We start from the raw sequence: 19,919 nt of genomic DNA, 5'->3' as shown, positions 1-19,919 counted from the left end.
CATTTTATGGCAACTGCACTGTAGAATCTGTAAACGTAAAAAATCCAGGTAAATTCCTTAGGTGACCTAGAATAACGAATCTGATAGACAGATAGATGTTATGAGATGTGATGTGATGTGATTTTGATTTTTAACGTAGCTTTAACAATTTTTCAGTCATATCGCTACGATGTCTGAAATGTGGCAGTTTATGTCTAGCACTGGGGCATCATGCCACAAACATGTAGCATCATGTCCCATCCAGTCACATTATCCTGACACCAGGCGGACCAGTCCTAACACTAGCCTCTTAATGCTGTAAGCCCAGCGAGGCAGCTGTTAGTACCAATTTTGTAAGTCTTTGGAATGATTTGGCCGGGGATCGAACCCACGACCTCCCGCATCCGAGGCGGACACTTTAACTACTAGGCCACCGGAGTGGAGATAGAGAAAGAGAGAGAGAGAGAGAGAGAGATATGGATGGATGAATGATTGGATGGGTGGGTGCGTGGATGGACAGACATACAGACAAACAGACAGATAGATAGATAGATAGATAGATAGATAGAAAGTTAGATAATAAGCAGAACGTACTGCAAGATCTACACAAAAATATGATATGATGTCATAAAGACCAAAAACTTATAAACGCAATCTGATATATATATATATATATATATATATATATATATATATATATATATATATATATAATTTAAAATACAAAATCTGATCTAAGTAACAATTGACAAAATAACACATGTTGGCAGGAGGCTCTACCTTCTTAAGCATGACAGCAACTACAATACCTGCATGATGCAACAATCACTGGTAGGTTTGTTGTTTATATCTGAATACAAAGTTGCCTGTACATTAAGCTCCGCCCCTCGGGGGGGGGGGGGGGTGAACTGTGTTTGTTCAAATGGTATCATCATATCATTGATAGTAGAGGCTGCGTTTACGCGACAGTAATGGTGGCTATTCGTGTCGCTTTCAGTAACAAAGGTATATGCCACAAAAGTAAGGTCACTCTCTAATCCTTCTGAATCTCAGCAGGAGGGAGTGATCCGATCAAATGGCGGCCGGGGGGGGGGGGGCGAAAGAAATGAGGTAAACAAATATATATAACTATCGGAATGACCAACGCGTGGTAACATAAACTCTATGTAATACATCATAATATTTTTATGCGCTATAAAATGTGACTATTCGTAGTTAAGCAAGTGATCCGACCGAATGACGGACGAAGGGGGTGAAAAAATGAGGCAAACAATACACGGAACTTTTGAAATGAGCAACGAAGGGCAACGTATGTGACACATAGTGATGCTTTTTATGTGCATACAACGTTAATATTTTATTTGAGCAACATGGGGGTGGGTGGGACAGAGGAAACTGGTGGCCAGACCAAGTGAAACAAATCACGCGATTTATTAGCATTTTTGCATGAATGTTTTTATTAGCATTTTTGCTTTAATTCTTTAATTAGCGTGTTTGCTTCAATACTTTTATGTCTTAAAGCTTTTATTTGCATTTTGATTTTAATGCTTTTATTGTCATTTTGCTTTAATACTGTTTTAGCATTTTCGCCTTAATGTTTTCATTAACATAATTGCTTTAATGATTCTCGTATCATTTTCGCTTTAATGTATTTATTAGCATAATTGCTTTAATACATTTATTAGCATTTTTGAAAAAACATTCAGGCTCGTCAGCCAGGCGCTCTACGGTCAGGGCTTTCACTGATAATTGATAATTGTTTTACCCATCCCAAAACTGCCCAGCACCGAAGTGATTCCACCAAGTGTCAGCAGAATAATCAATCAAGCTGCAAATGAGTGGTTGAAAGAATTAGATGGAGTGCCATCACCGACAAAGAAAGCCGCAGCTGAGATAGAAAAAAGAAAAAAAAACATAACCGGAAACCTGATAACGGGAATTGGTTTGGCTCGTCATCGTTGGAGATATTTATCATAGCTGGAACGTCATTTTAGGCAACAAATAATCATGATAAAAGTGTTCAAACGTGTATCTGAACCAGCATTTAACATGTACTCACCAGTACTCAATGATGAGCCTGTGCGTGATTATCAATATTATTCTTATGAAGCACGAAAACCCAACCAACGTGGAGGAATCCAATACAAGTCCAATATTCATCAAGGCATTTCTTGCCCGCCGAGGTATTTATAGAAGTTCATGGTAAAGTTCTGAAAGATGATAATACTGCATATGCAGCAAATGAACGATGTGGATTAGTTAACAACAGTATTATGGCATTGTTTAACAGTGTCAGATACATACTTGATATTAAAGAAATCGAAGCATGATTGATATTGTTGCTGTTGCTACGACAATTATCCGTCTTGCAAGATACAGCGATGACTATTCACGGTCTACCGGTCCATCCATGATGTTCGCGAAGGACATTAGTGACCACTCCGACGATATGCAGCATCTTATGGTACAAATAACACAGGCTAAATCCTATGATCCTCAGCCAGCTGGAATGATACCCCGCCCAGGGCAGGGTGCTGATGATATTCTGCAGAGCACTAATCCAGAATTTAACTTAGATTTCGCAGTACGGCGATTTCAGGTTAATTCCGATGATGGATTTTCATGTGTAATAACACTATCACACATCTTCGGATTTTGTAGGCATGTTATAAAAGTTATCTTCAGAGCAAAACATACAGTTACACAGACTGCTGGGATTGGTGGGGGGTAGTGCTAGTAAAGTAACACTAACAAAACTAGAAATATGATGTCAACGATGACTCCGTCGTTGGTGGAAGAACAACGTTTATTATCGTTCATGAATGACGGCGACAAGTCGATACTGTCGTGGCTGATAATGTCCACAGACACAGTTCCAGGCTCGGCGAGAACATTTTCATGACAGATCGATTCATAGCAGGGAATTTCAGCATCACGACACATATTTGTGTCATTTCAGCATGCCACCAGGTATAACGACCAGACAGCAAATCCAATGGTGTTTGATAAATTAGCGGTGTCTACGATTTCGCTGAGGATAAATGAACATCAAGAACCATCCGAAGAGATAATACTGAATTTTGACCAAAACAACATTGCACGGGCGTATCACAGTTTGATGAGATTTATGGGGCGTGATCAGAATGTCGACCCCGGCATGCAGATTTTTCAGCGGAATTTCTCAACGTTGTATGTAATCTACTAGTTTTCGTTGGAACATCCGGATTTCTTCAGACAGTCAGTAGTTGACTTGTACATGCGAGCTACTGTTGGTCCTGCTGAAGCTGGGGGTTACAGAGAAATCGCTGTTATACTGTCAGACAAAACCATGAAGGTGTTGGTGGAGGAATGATAGTCATTAATGCGCCCATAGAAAATATGTAATGTTAATAGGATCATTCATGATGTTATAATGTCTTGTCACCACGTCATTGTTACTCTAACACCTGGTCAGATCAAAAAACTTCAATCTGCATCGAAAAAGAATTCTGGGGTAAAATTAACTCTGAAATCAGAAGCGTTAAAAGGCCCAAATAAATTATCGTCGACGGAAAGTCAACCCAAACACTACAATGACGCCAAGAAATCAAGAACCGATGTAAGACTAGATCTTTCTGCGAATGCGATCAGCGAAACAACAAATTCTGGCGGTATATTTCTGTTTCAAGTGGGGTACCAGAGCTAATTTCAGCGACTGTTCCAGCTCTTGCAAAAACAGATGCGCTTGGTGCTGTTGAAACTGCTGAGGGTATGGCACTGACGAAAGCAAGAGGACACAACGTGAACACCTCATAAAAAGGGACGTGGTCTAAGATTACCGGGAACGTGATATGGTCAAGGTCTAAGGCTGCCGGGACGTTTCACTAAAACTCTCCATGTCTAATTTTGATTTACTTGATGCGGCTCGGTGATTAAACATAAAAATCTTCAGAGGTGTTTTCGTGCGTGATCAATTACCGGTAAAACGAAACCGCCTTGAAATCGGTATCATTGATTTCTATGGACGTCTTGGTCCAGGTACTGATTGGGTTGCATACACAGTTGATCTACGTGATATTGTTTAGTTTGATTCGTATGGGTTGGCACCACCGAGAGACTGTTTATGGTATAGTGGCTTAGCCGATGACTTACCAATCTAGTAATTAACATTACCACCACCGACAACAACGGATCCATCATTATGCGGTTCAGAAACGCTTGTGGTACCTAACTCCGTGTCAAAGTAATCATGGGCAAATGACGGTGATCTGCCGCCGCATAAAATCGTGCATGAATATGCCTCACGTCGTTTGCGTCTCGCCGATGTTAACCAAATGAGGTTGTTGTTTTTTAGGATCAGCAAGGAAGGCTAATGACGAGCAATATCCCGTTGACACATATCATTCTGTGAGTTCCAGGCGCAACCGAAGATAACGTAGTGGTGTTTGCTAAAACCGTTACAATTTAAGAATCGAAGGAATCACTTGTAACACTCGCGGGGGGTGCGTGCTGAACGTGTTAAAAGAATTTTAGATATAATGTATGGCGATCTCAACATGAACTGAAATACAGTTATCAATCAAATCAGACGACGATGTGGCAAGAAATCATACGTGGACAACACCAACACCACGATCTGAACTGAGTTCAGTAAGTACGCTGCTAAAACCAGCGATGTGATGAATGTCAATCTCCACATGAGAGGAAATACCACTGCTTAATTGAGAGAATCAGAATCAAACGATGACGCTGCAACAAAGAAATACGTGGACAACAGCAACATCCCGATGATGACCCCCTTAATTGCAATCAATGATGGAATGACCACGTTCAGATCTGAATATGCTAGTCATGAAACCGCTATAAAAATAATTCGTAGAAGCATAATGTCTTTGGAAATCTGACGGTCATCAGCATTAAGCTCGTTGAAATTAATACACAACTTGTTGATTTAGTCAACGTTAAATTGCTACAGACTGATCCTTGCAAAAAAAAAACCATATCGTTTCAGTAACGACGATAATGCAACAACATATCGTTAAAAACAGACGTAGGTACAACGCGATACATCACGATCAGACAATCACTGAGTGATTTAATCAAACACTTGCACAGTGACTCTTTGGACTTCAATATGCCCAAGAATTACTGCACGTTTAGGACAGATCTCGTGAATGGTTTGCGAGTCTACCTCATGTGGTGGCCGCGTTGAACAATGAGTTCACGAGTAGAACAAAACAAAAACAAATAACATTTCCAGCGTGGTAAGATCTACTACGCAGCCACCAATATATGGATTAGATTCAACCGCTCCTCAACGTTGATTTGTACGCCTATTTACCACCAGACTGGATACGGCGTCTCAGACTCAGTGGGGACTCCCAGCACGCGCTAACAAAAACACTAATAACAGTCACACGCGTTTAGAAACGAAACTCCTCTACGTCTGTTACATTCAGGTCAGGTCAGAGAGACATGTTCGCATGTGTGGTTGAGACTACTATCGATGTCCACGGTAAATTGTCGTACATCATTGTGAAAATAATGCCGCATCAGTATTGTGTTACAACAGGCGTAGTGATTATTTTGTTGTCATAACACATTCCACATGCAGATCAAACTGGCTTAAATTTTTTGTCTTGCGCATAATTTGTCAATTTTTTCTTCACTACGTTGATAATTCCTGATGACGCCGTTGCGGTTTGTGACGATGTTTTCAGCTCCAACACGTAGACAACCCTGTGTAACTGAGATATCTTTGTTACTCTAGACACAGCCAGATAAACTAAATTTGACCATTCTATGCGATGATCGACAATCCAAGTGTTGGTATCTGATATTGTTTATCCCTGAGACGAATGGATTGCTATTGCATATCTCATCAATTGCAGGATGAACAACTACGACAACTGAAATCTTCTACAACCCGATAAAATTTAGTGCGAAATACTCCGTACCGTAATTTCAGAGACTTCATTGTCAGATTTCTGGAACTTCTGGGGCCTAAATGACCTAATAGTTACATCCAGGAAAAACATCCATGATTCACTTTAGCGTAAATTGATTTTCCACCTGGAACATTCTGGTAGACAGTGCTACATCTCATGATTGGATCGTTTACTGACAGTCATGATGATGGTTCTGATAAATTATCGCATGGTGTTTTAAACTTCAGCCGATTCTAAATAGTTACGTATTTGCTCACGTTTTATTCGCCATGAAACCCAGTTGGCACCGCTGGTGTCTTGTTCAACCAAAGGTTTCACAAGATCCATTTTACAACGACTAATATAAAACCAATCTGTGGCAACTAATAGGTTTATTGATGAGTATGCCAACATAGATGATCTCAAAAGAGTAAACGGAGGGGAATTGCCCTCGTAGTAGATAACTATTGTACCCACGTTTTTCTCTCATCTTTCATGATTGCATTTATCCGTGACACCAACACACCTCGCGCCGCTGTGTCCTTGACAGCAAAATATAATTCCGCTGGATCAATGATTAATCTTGTGCAACGATGTGCATATCAGATGATGAAACCTGAGTAAACTTACCCATAATTTTTCTGCAAATATCTTTTGTCGTCTTGTGGTAAGAATACTTAATTTTGTGATTTTTATGAAATTATCGCAGAGGTTGCAGTCAACGATGTGAGATTCTTAGCATCGAAGCTGTATTACAATAGCACTTTTGGAGCCCAACCACCCTGAACTTTCGCGCAACAGTCGTTGAGTAAGTCGCTGGTATCTGGTTTATTACAGTTTGTACCAAACCAAATTGGTATCACAGTATACATACTCGCTGAAAACCCGAATGATTCAATCTCCGCAAATACAGTAAGATCGGAATTTAGTAGCGGCCTGTTTATTGCAACTCTAGTCATTTCGTGTGCTGGGTACCTGAATCATTCAAAATAACGATGACACTAGCCAAGTCCAAGAAAAGCCGCCTGAAAAGGGGCGATATTGTCAACAGAAATCATGTCAGAGGAATTATATTTTGTATTCCAAAGACCACCATAGCCAAACTAAACACAAGATTGTGATACATAATCGAGAAAATCTTTTGGAGTTGGACGCCATTTACTTTGTGTTGGGCTATATGCGCCACAAAAGACGACGTTATAAGACAGGTAATTCATCGCTGCCTATGTTATATTTTACCAAACTGTTCTTCATATTTTGTTGGCGTGATTCCTTCCGATAAAGAACCCTGGACGGCAGAAGAAACTGATCAAATGTTGATTAATCCGACTCAAAGTCATCTTCTTGAAATAGATAGACCGATAGAGGGTTACGCCTATTTATATTGTAAATTTCTTCATAAAATCGTATTATTCGCTCCGTTGGAAAGTTTGTCACCGAGTCGGTCCATGCATATAAATTATGATCTTATACAATTATCGGAGTACCCTTATTACAGTATTTTCCCGAAACTGGAAAATAATCTCATTGGTTTTTGTTTTTACCATTGTTGGAATCTGTAAGTATTTTCTAAACTAAACACGTCATTTATTTTAGCTCCTTTAATAAGCGAGTTTTCTCAGTTATTTTGTTTCTTGATTCTGTAAGTCCGTTTCCTCGTCTCGAGTTTGCAAAATGTTCTCTAACACATTGAGTCACGCAACTTAGCATGCCTGTTTTCATCGGAGCAAGAGCAGCTATGTTTGGTTCAATCAAATGATAAAGCCCATAAACAACTGCGGAAACTGGATATGCGTTAATGTAGTATGATTTGTCAATTCTGTTGAAAATACCTGCTTTAGGATTTTTATCTACTATGACGACATTATTATGTCGCCGTGATTCCTTAACAGGGTCGAGTTTATCACGAATAATCCAAGTAGGACCATCTTCACTAAACTGTTCAGCAATACATTTTATTCGGAATATATACGTGCTTTCATCAGCAAGATTATTAACGATAACAGATGCTCGTTTGTCATCCATCGTGGAATCAATAAATGTTATATCGTCATTAGTCTTAAATACTAAAAAGTATGATATGCACCATAGTTGATAAATTCGATCTTTGCTTCTTTGATTAAATCATACAGTTGTAACTTAAATGGTATTTGTTTTCTTCACCCGGTAATCTGTCAAAATCTGATTTGGTGATCTGCTCTGGCTCAATCGCAGATATCCTTGTAAACTTATCTTGTGTTGCTTCTAGTGATCTGATGTAATTTTTTGATGAGATTTAAATCCGTTTTTGATTTTGGTAATATGGCTTTGTTCCCGGTGAGAGCTTGCTATTGTTTGTTGCATTAATCTAGCTTCGTCCTACCGTCCCATGCTATAATATTACTTTCCTTTAATATACGTAATAGTATTTCTCTAATTATGTTTTCATCTAATTAGACTTTTACTAATAGTATAATGATCAACCAAACATATAACAGATGCAAGTGGCTGATTTAATGTGAAGAAAAAAATTGTCGCAATAATTATGGTGCGCTTCATTTACGGAGTGTTCGAGGTGGAAGTACCGGCCCCAGACCCTGTCTGGTTTGTGGAGTTGGCGTTATAAAAAAAAAAATGTGTGTAGCTTGTGGTGGGAGAATATATCGTATATTGAAAAGATACTTCGAGATAACAAATGCTCCAGATGATGTAAACATTAAAAATGTACAAGATTAAATTGACCGTAATATTAAAAATAATAAAATTGATCAAGTTAGTGAAACATCTGTTGAAGAAGTTAGTGAAGACTCGTCCGATGCCCATTAGATCGATTACCCTCCACCATATTGATCATATTCAATAAAAAAATATTCACATTATATAGCACATCAGAAAGGATTACAATGTGTCACATATAGTTTATGTTGCTGTTCGTTGGTCAGTAGTAAATGGGGCCACCCATTAAAAACACCCCTGGGCCACTCTAGGGACAATGGAAATTTAACATGGAGAAAAACGCTGGGCCACTCTAGGGACAATGGGAATTTAACATAGAGTTTGGGCTTGTCTAGGGACAAGGGGAATTGAACATGGGAATAGAGTTTGGGTTTGTCTAGGGACAAGGGGAATAGAATATGGGACTTTTTTTTAAAAAAGTTTTTTTAAATTTAAATTTAAATTTAAATTTAAAAAAGGGTAGGCAATGGAAAGGCTGTCTCTTTTCGAGAAATATGGCTGGCCCTGAAAAGGGCCTTTGGGTTTATGTTAATGTATCCATTAACATAAAGAGTACCGCATTGGTCTTCTTCTTGTCCTTAGGCTACGTTTCACTGTAGGACCGTAAATCAGGACTCTTTTCAGGCATCCTTGTCTTTCTACGTAGATCCTACGTATCCACAGACTGGTGTTTGTCCTGTGGACAACGGTCCACTTGGATCGGACATACATGGGTATGTCCGTCCGGAACATCATGGAAGACACAAGCGTAGAAGATTGCACATCGGTCCACATCTTGAAGCGACGAGAACAGGTGAATCAATGCACTGAACTGCGCTTATTTATAGGTAGAGGTAGGATTGAAACGGATTGAGTTCATTTTCCAATCCAAACACGCGTTACAAAATTCAGTCAGCCCGCATCCAATCCGAAGAGATTAGTCTGTGACGTCAGTTGGTCTATATAGATTCGCTAGCGCTTGTGTGCAGTCAATCTATGCGACAGTGATTCAACATGACGGAAATTCAGAAAACGATCCATTGGGGTGCACCAGCAGGGAAGACCGCCCAAGGGAACCCGGACTTACTTTCAGAAGAGGTACATTGGGATTTTGTGGATTTTCTTACCTCGCAAGAATTTGTTCCGGAACCTTCGTCATTACCGCAAGTGGAGAATTTTAGACAGAGACAGAAAGAAGAATTGGAGAAATTTATGCAACGACAAAAGGAAGCGGAACAAGCTTTTCTCCTACAGCAACAGCAACAGCAACAAGAAGAGGTAAGAAAAAAAAACAACAGCAACAACAGCAAGAAGAAGTAGCAGCAAAGAAACAAGAGGGTGAAAATCAAACGGCTACGGTACTGTTGGACGTTTTAGCGGAGTTAAGAAGTCTGAAACAAATGTATCAGACTTCTTTATCACGACCGAAGAGAATACGACCTTCCCGAGCTAAACACGCCAACCCTGTGACTAAGCCTGTCGTACCACCGTTAGTGATTTCAACCCAATCATCAGAAGTAGGCCTTGGCCGTGGCAAAGGCTTAAGGCAGTTAAAGTTGATTGGTTAAACTCACTCCTACACCATAAAGAAAAAAGGCCCTTTTCAGGGCCACCCACATTTCTCGAAAAGAAATACAATTTCAATTTGCCAATAACTCAAAAAAAAAAAAAAAAAAAAACCCACCCATTTTACCCTTATAGTACGTGTCTGTGTATGAGTGCGTGAGTGTAGCTTCCTATTTTAAAATCAAAACTCAAAGACACTTACCTTATATCATTCATGTATTCTTTTATCCATCTTTTACAATCCAATTCACAATTCACCACAGAACACTTTAAAACGTTCGTACACTTCTTCTTTCTCATTATTTAGTCTCTCTGTTTTTTGAAAATCTTCACCGTTTTTTCCTCATTTTCTTCCCTTCTTCTTTTCTTCTCCTGTTTCTTTGCCTCTTTTAAATAGAATTGTCTTCTTTCTTCCTCTTCTTTCTCTGAAGAATGCCTCTCTTCTTTCGATGAATCCCTCTCTTCTTCCGAAGAATCCCTCTCTTCTTCTGAAGAATCCTTCTTTTCTTCTGACTCCTCTTGTTTCTTTTTTGGGCAATCTGGAGACCAATGTCCTTTTTCTTTGCAATAATAACAGGTATCTTGACTTTTGTCTTTTTTAGCCCCTGTTTTTTTTTTTCTTTTTTGACGGTCTGGACACTCTGAAGACCAATGCCCTTTCTTCTGACAGATATAGCAAGTATCCTGACTTTTATCTCGAAAGGAAGGAGAGTAGTCCGTAGGCTGGTCTGAAGAGAATTTTCTAATGACCCCTCGCAAAGCTCTGACGAAACGTTCCATCTGGGTAGTCTCTTCCATCGTTGTGCTCGGTTTGAGAGTGAAATGAATAGTGAAAGGACAAGACACACACCCTTTTATATACGCTGGTTTGTCATGACTATAAATTAGTCTATGGTGTTTAAACTTGAGTCATTTGACGTTTTGCACTCAAGATGAAACGATCCTATTCATTCGAGAAGAAAGAAGAAGAAGAAGAAAGTAAGAGGCAGAAACGTGATCTATCGCCTCGTACCAGGGCTGAAATCTTGGCACAAATTCATGCCAGTGATTTTGAAGAGGACATGAGTGAACCAGAATCCGAACCCTCTAAACCAAGTTCACCACCCTTAGTCAACCCTGAAAAGTACTATTCCATTCGAGAGACGGAAAAGCGCTCCTCTAGAAAATTTAGAACCACGGCTTACACCTACACGGTGAAGTTTAAAGATTTCGAGGCCGACGTACCCTTGGAGAAAGCAGAAGGGTTTATCACCGAGATGTGGGATTCTTTGCTCACCTCACTCAAGCAACAATGTCAACCCAAAGAAGACGATCGCTTGACACTATCCATAGATCACGACGGTTTGAAATCCCCTGTTTGGATCGAGTTTAGCAGACCCGCAGAACTAACCCCTTCCAAAGTCATGGACAAGATTCAACACGTGCAACAATCTAATGACCAGTTTGACATCACCGATGGTAAAGCCACACTGAAAATGGCTCACGTCTCTCTTCCTCAAGGGACAGGACGCAAAAAGATGTTATTGGTGGACGACCTTCGCAACACCAAAACAAGTCTCGTCCGAATTAACAACCCTCAAGACCAGATGTGCTTAGCCCGTGCCATCGTGGTGGGACGAACCTATGCGAACAAGAACGACACGGTAGAATGGAAAAGAACCTGGGAGAACATTCGAAAATCGAACCGAACCAAACAACGAAACGAAGCAGAACTCCTGTTGCAACAAGCTGGCCTGTCCAAAGACACAACCTGTGGCATTCCTGAGATGCAAAAATTGCAAGATGCCCTAGCTCCACGCTACACCTTGAAAGTGCACCCTCAAGAAATGCGCGGACCTCTGTTGTTTCGAGGCCAAGACTTTAAGGACGGAAAATACATTCATGTTTATCATCACGATGACCATTTCGATACCATTACCAGTATCACCGGATTCCTGGGATACAGATATTACTGTGAGAAATGTGACTATGGTTATAATAATCGAGAACAACACAAGCATTGTACTCTGTCTGAGCGAAGAACCAGTGCCTTGTTCGACTTGTCTGCGCACGTTTGTCAGCCCTACCTGTTACCAACAACATTTGAAAACACAAGGTTCACAGAAGAAATGTGCTTGTCAACTCCTGAGATTGTGCCCTACGTGTAGACAAGGCATACGTACCAACAGTACCAAGGCACACGTATGTCGAGGAAAGAAAAAATGTCACATTTGTCACCACATCGTCGACTTGGAACACCAATGCTACGTGCAAAAATACCAACCCCCACCAGAGAAAGAGGACGGTCACAAGAAGAAAGGCAATTTCATCTTTTTCGATTTCGAATGCATGCAAGAGACCGGCATTCACATTCCTAATTTCTGCGTGGCTCATCGAGCGTGCGAGAAGTGCATTCAAGAACCTATCTTCAGTCATTGCCCTCACTGCAGCAAAATTCCTGGAGGGCGTGAAAAAATCTTTCGAGGACCGAACACGTTAGCCGATTTTGCCCAATGGGTCTTAAACCCCATCGACAAGACGTGGAGCCAAGAGGACATCGAACGTTACGGAGATTGTCATCGTCATGCCACAGTGATGGCTCACAATTTCTCCGGATACGATGGACAGTTTCTTCTCAGATACTATACGGAACAAGGCACCGAGCGTCCTAAAGTGACTTTGAACGGAGCCAAAATCATTTTCATGCAAGTGGGACAAGTGCAGTTTAAAGATTCGATGAGTTACTTGGCCATGCCTTTGAGTCGAATGCCTAAAACGTTTGGAATGACAGAAATGGCTAAAGGGTACTTTCCTCACTTTTTCAATACGGAAGCCAATCAACATGCCGTTCTACCCCATTTACCTGAGGCTCACTATTACGACCCCGACAACATGCGTACCGAACAACGAGAAGCTTTCTACGCTTGGTACCAAGCTCACGCCTCGGACCCTTTCGACTTTCAGGAAGAAATGCTAAAGTATTGTCGTTCCGACGTGGACATTTTACGGCGTTGCTATGGAAAATTTCGAGAACTGTTCATGGAACACGGAGGGGTCGATCCTTTGAAAGAAGCTTGCACCATTGCCAAAGCGTGTTCCTTAGTGTATCGACAACGATTCATGCCTGAAAACACCGTAGCTGTCATCAGTCCTCAAACGACCCACTTTGTCAAACGTCAATACTCGGTCAAAGCCCTACGTTGGTTACATTACTTGTGCGACAAGGAAGACAAGTGGATTCAGCATGTCCGCAACGGAGGGGGCGAAAAGACCATCGGAACGTATTCGGTCGATGGCTTGGACTTAGAAAACCCCAAGATCGTGTACGAGTTTAACGGCTGCTTATTTCACGGATGTCCCGTCTGTTACCCTGACCGTAGCACTAAAAATCAGTTTTTACAACGAACCATGGAAGACTTGTACCAGGACACTTGTCAGCGACGCCTAAAGTTAGAACAGCAAGGATACCAAGTGGTGGAAATGTGGGAACACGAGTACGATCACCGTATGAAAACCGATCCCGAGTTTAAACGCCTCGTGGAAAGTTACCAGTTCATGGACCCGTTGAACCCGAGGGATAGTTTGTACGGAGGAAGGACCAATGCCACCTGTTTGCTGTTCCAAGCCGACGAAGAGAAAGGAGAAGAAATCAAATACTTGGATGTGTGTTCGCTGTATCCCTACATGTGCAAATATTGTCGCTTTCCTGTAGGGCACCCGCGATTGACCTGAAAAACATTCGACAATACGAAGGCTTGATCAAGTGTAAAGTTTTGCCTCCCACGAACCTATACCATCCCGTCTTACCTCACCATTGTCAAGGCAAACTGATGTTTCCCTTGTGCCGTACTTGTGCCGAAACGTGCAACCAGGACCAACCTTGCCATCACAGCCAGGAAGAACGTGCCTTGACGGGAACCTGGGTCAGCGTGGAATTGTTCAAAGCTCTGGACATGGGATACCAACTGTTAGAAGTGTACGAAATTTGCCACTTTCCCAAGACACAACAGTACCACAAGGGTGACCCTACTCAGAAAGGCATTTTCGCCGACTACGTGGATGCCTTTTTGAAACTGAAACAAGAAGCCAGCGGCTATCCTTCCTGGTGTCACACTCCCGAAGACCAAATACAATTCAAAGAGAAATACTACGAACAAGAAGGCATCTCTTTAGACCACATCGAAAAAATCGAAGGCAGGCGATCGTTTGCCAAAGTGATGTTAAATTGCTTGTGGGGTAAAATGGCACAACGACCGTGTTTACCCAAGACGAAATATTTGACAGAACCTTCCCGCTACTTCCAGATGATTCACGACAAAACCAAATACATGAAACACGTGGACGTCGTTCGAGAGGATTTGATCTTGGTCAATTACGAAGAAGATCTGGACTTTGTACAAGACGACCCTTTTGGAAATGTCATCATTGCGGCTTACGTGACAGCTCATGCTCGCTTAAAATTGTACGAAGCTTTAGAACTGTTAGGGGATCGCGTCCTGTACTTTGACACGGACAGTTGCATTTACATCCATCACCCGAGTCAACATCACCCTGACATCGAAGGAGACCGTTTAGGAGCCTGGACAGACGAGCATCCCGACGACAAGATTCTAAGTTTCGTCAGTGGCGGCCCCAAAAATTACGGCTACGAATACCGGGACAAACAAGGAGAAGTGCACACGACGTGCAAAGTGAAAGGACTGACTCTGAATCATCGTACCAGTCGAGTGGTCAACTTTGGGGTATTGAAAGAAGCCTTGCAATCGGGAGAGGATGGAAACTTTAAAGTGACCACCTATCAACCGAACAAGATTGTACGTTTACCCTCTCACCACATCGTCAGTCGACCCTTGGAAAAAGTCTATCAAATTGTATACCAGAAGCGAGTGCGACTTCCCAATCACTTTACGTTGCCGTACGGTGACGTCGGTATTGGTCTGTATATAAAAAGGAACCCTAGGCAAGATCGATAGTTCATTGTTCATTGAAGTAACTTACCATGTCGTTGACGAAGAAGAAACCAGATTGGTTAGGAGTCAAATGTTGGACATCACCGAGACCAGGGTTTTGAGGCTTGGACACAAGAGGTGGCCCAGTATGCACGAGAGTTATTCAAGGAAAAAAGTTACTTTTCAACCCGTGTTAGTGACGGTGCCAGAAGAAGAACCCGTCACCCAGGACAGGACTGTCGTGGACAGGCCTGAAAGACCCTTTCGGGAGGACACTTGTGTGACCTTACCCCATACTATAGAACTGGTTACAACTTTACCCAAAACATGTGGTTGTTGTACAGACACTTGTTTTTATTCCACGTTCATGGTTATCATGTGCCTTTTATTCTTGTACTTAAGCCTTTGGCTTTTATGTATTTTTGTCTTTCGTATTCATGTTTGAAAAAAACATTCAATAAACGTGTTCTGAAAAAGTATATAAACTCTTGTCTTGTTTGTTTTTCGTGTCACAAGTGACATTTCTCACACCATGGCTACCTCTGCTGTCTCTGCTCCCTCTTCCTCTACTGTCAAAGTCATCGACGAACACTTAGATCGTGCCAGTTGGGAGGCTTTGTATCTTCGCCATCCCTTTAACATGCTCATTGCTGGACCTAGCGGTTCAGGCAAAACCGAATTCGTCAAACGTTTGATCGAACATATACATCATTTGATCGATCGGCCACCTCAACGGATCGTGTGGTGTTACAAAGAGTGGCAATCGGCGTACAACCTCTTGCGAGAAAGTCAAGGCGATTCCATCGTGTTTGTGGAAGGTATTCCTAAAGAAGACGATGGCATCGTCTCTGACTTCCGTCAAACCCATTTGGTCATTTTCGACGACATGTTAGGAGAAGACGAAGAAGAAATTAAACTGTGGTTTACGCGCAAAGGGCATCACCGTAATGCCAGTGTCGTTTACATCACCCAAAATTTGTTTCAACAAAGTAAAGCCCATCGCACCATCAGTCTCAATGCGCATTACGTGGTCTTGTTTAAAAGCCCTCGAGATAAATCGCAAGTGCAAGTCTTAGCCAAACAGTTAGGAACGCCTTGGCTGACTCAGGCGTACGACGATGCCACTCAAACGCCACACGCATATTTACTCGTCGATTTGAAACCTACGAATCCCGAGGATTTGCGATTTCGTACCCACTTGTTTCACCACTGGTGCCGAGACGGAGGGCCTGTCCTGTACACGTCTCCGTCCTCGACTTCATTTCACTCCCCATAAAAAAATCTATAAAAAACCTCAGACCCTTTTCGTCTGTCTCACACAGTGTGAACATGACGTCCCTTCAGTCGCATCTTCCCGTCAAATTGATTCGTGCCTTGTATGGCATCAGTCGAGAAAAAGATCCACAAACACGAGCTCGTGTCTTAGAAGCTAGTCTCAAAGAAGTCTTACGACGGTTCACGGTGACGGCACGTCAATTACTCCAAGGAATCATTCAGATTCCTCATCAAACCAAACGCTTTTTTGATCGAAACAAAGTCGCTTTGGTCCAACTGGCCGATCCCCGCATCGACACTCAAACCAAAAAACAAATCATTTTGAAACCTGGAGGGAGCGGTACTCTAGGAGGGGTCATCATTCGCTCACTCTTAAGATGGGATCCTAATGCCCCCAAAGTTATACCCAAGACAAAAGTCCAACGAAGCCCCAAGAAGAAAAAGACCAGGTCCCCACGGAGAACTTCTCCAGTGGCAGGACCCTCCTCTGACCAGACACCACCACCCCGGAAAAATAAAAGAAGCCCCCAGAAAAAGAAACAGAGAAAAAGTCCCCAGAAAAAGAAAAGTCCACAGAAGAAAACTAGTCGCAAGAGAGGCACTTCGGCCAGGACGCAACCTTACACTCGCAAACCACGATCTGCCACGGCAGTGACTGCGTCTCCGGCATCCTCACGTTTATCCACTTCTCCGTTGATGACACCAGGAACTGAAGAGTACTTGGAGACGTTGATCACACCAAGAACTTCTCCGTTAATGACCCCCAAAAGAATTTCCCCAGTGGCAGGACCTTCCAATTTAGTGGCAGTGGCTGCTGCTCACAAAGTACCTTCTCCCAAAATCAAAGTTCAAGAAAGATCGGGCATGTTACAAGGTTTACTGGATTTGTCCAAGCAAGAACTGGCTCGATTTAGTCCGTTACGTACCCCTGCACGACGTGGCATGCCTGTCCTCAAACTAATACGACGTCAAGACAATCAGTGGCGACGCGTTCCAGTATAAAAAAGGCCTGTGACCAAGTCGGGTATCAGTGTTTTTTGGTGCTCCTGAAGACTCAAAGATGTCACCCTCCAGAAAACCCCAAGGAAAGAAAAGGAAAGGACTGCCACCACGTTTAGCCAAACATGGGGACATGTTATCTGTCCTCTCCAAAGCTTCTTTACCCCTACGAAAAAAACTCATTCAAACAGCCTCCAAAGAGGTCATCGATACCGTGTGCGAATGTTGTTTGAACGTTTTGAAAGGCACGATCCCTTTGTCCAAACACCAGAAACAATGCTTAGGCAAACATCGTCACGTTCTTCGCCAAATGGTTCAAAAGAAAATTTCCATTCGTCAAAAAAAGAAGATGTTAGTGCAACGTGGAGGTATTTTACCTCTCTTGTTAGGCCCCATATTGATAGGAGTCTTGGGAACCATGTTGGGAGGACTGGTGGGAGCAAGATAAAAAGGCCTCGGAAGTTCCAAGATCTCAGAATCGACCCCTGACAACCCCATGGAAGGACGAAAACTAGCTTTAGTGCCTTACAAACGATGGATGGAATACCATCGGTGGCAAGAACAACACACCCCGCATTTACCTCCTAATCTCAATTTGAGCGAGATGTCCCAGTTACAACACGAATTGCAGTCCTTGATGGATCGCCAAGATTTGTCCGAAGCAGAAAAATCGCAAAAGTACGGTCAACTCTTGCAACGACTGCAACTCTTTCACCAGAAAGCTTTAGACCTTGATGAAAAGTCCAGCACCATCACCAGTACCAGTACCAGTACCAGTGACCAAGACAGAAAAAGGAAAAGAAGAAGAAGAAGAAGGGTTTCAAACTCCACCAGACAAAGTACGCAAGTTAACAACACCACCTACCTCCAGAATTGGATGGATTAAAAAGATGATGGCCACCCCTTCTTCATCACAAGAGAAAAAGAAAGTGAAGACAGAAGTGAAGACAGAAGTGAAACAAGAACCGATATCCCCCGATCAGACATCCTCCTCCTCTTCAACACCTATTGCCGGTCGCACACGCAAAGCATTGCAATCCAAGAAAATACCCTAAGAGAAAAAGTGTAGCATCCTCCAAGAGTGGGTGCCTTATTAACACACCAACCAACACAAAAAAATGGAAAAAGTCTTAGCCAGCATTTACTACGATCCCTCCCATCTTGCAGGTTACGCAGGAGTTCAAAAATTGTATCGTGCTGCCAAAACGCGACTGAAAAGTCTCCGTTTACCCCAAGTGCAACGATGGTTAGAAGAACAAGCTACCTACACTTTACACAAACCCATTCGACGCAAGTTTGCCAGAAGTCGCACCCGAGTGGAAGGCATCGATCATCAATGGCAAGCCGATTTAGCCGATGTCTCTCATTTGGCCAGCTACAATCGTGGCTAGAAATATTTGTTTTGTGTCATCGACGTCTTTTCCAAATTTGCCTGGGTCGTGCCCTTGACTTCCAAATCGAGCAGCGAGTTAGTGCGAGCCCTGCAACGAGTGTTGAAACAAAGCGGTCGTCACCCTCTTCGATGGCAAACGGACAAAGGCACCGAATTTCTGAACCAAGCTTTCCAAAAAGAATTAAAGAAACGTGACATTCATTTTTTTACCACCGAGAATCCCGAAACCAAAGCCAGCATCGTGGAACGTTTTCAACGCACTTTGAAAGAACGCATGTGGAAATATTTTACGCATTACCACACTCTGAAGTACATCGACATCTTACCGCACCTGGTGCAAGCGTACAACCAATCTTACCATCGAAGCATCGGACGTGCCCCGCAAGACGTGACTCCCGACAACGAAGTGTTGGTGTTTGAGCGCCTGTTTGGTACGTCCCCGACGAGGGCTGTCCCCAAGAAAAGTGGAATGTTGGCCGTAGGAGATTGGGTGCGCATTGGCAAAACCAAACGCACTTTCGACAAAAGTTACTTACCTAACTGGACGACCGAATTGTTTCGCGTCACTGGACGAGTGCATAGCCGTCATCCTGCCGTCTATAAATTGGAAGACATGAACGGAGAAGTGCTCAAAGGAACGTTTTATTTGCCCGAGTTACAACGTGTCACCAAAAAAGAAGACGACGTGTACGACATCGAAAGCATTCTCGAACGTAGAACCCGTAAAGTGGGCAAACGACGTGTCAAAGAAGTCAAAGTACGTTGGAAAGGATATCCACCCAGTTTTGATTCTTGGATCGACGCTTCGCAAGTCATCGACTATAAAAAGAAGTGACCATCATGCCTTTTCACACAGACGCAGCTACGTCGACCACTCCTCCTTCACCTAGTTCTTCTGTGCAAGATTTACAAAAACAACCCTTGTGGGTGTGGTGTGGAGAACGTGTGCCTCAAACGCAAATCGTCTTTTTCTGCCAAATCTTCGTTTTGTATTGTGTCATCGGGGCAGCCATCGCCAATTTGAGTTTGCAACAAGGAGACAAACAATTGTGGACCATTTTATTGAGCAGTTGCATCGGTTACCTGCTTCCTAATCCCTCCCTGAAATTCACCTCGAATGGGAACCCCGGGAACCTTGTGTCCAGTGCCAGTGCCAGTCACCACTTCAACCACAACCAG

General features: G+C 42.5%; 1 protein-coding gene across 1 annotated transcript in view; it reads left to right on the top strand.

Annotated features, from left to right (window-relative positions):
- Nucleotides 1-19,919, top strand: part of LOC149798648 (low-density lipoprotein receptor-related protein 1B-like) — a 131,669-nt gene that overhangs the window by 47,817 nt on the left and 63,933 nt on the right. The gene's annotated exons all lie outside the window — the stretch shown is intronic.

This window comes from Sinohyriopsis cumingii, chromosome 5 (assembly GCF_028554795.1).
Source record: "Sinohyriopsis cumingii isolate HCF-2022 chromosome 5, ASM2855479v2, whole genome shotgun sequence".
NCBI classification, from domain to species: domain Eukaryota; kingdom Metazoa; phylum Mollusca; class Bivalvia; order Unionida; family Unionidae; genus Sinohyriopsis; species Sinohyriopsis cumingii.
Note: the sequence above shows the minus strand (reverse complement) of the source record. Positions and strands in the feature narration are given on the sequence as shown.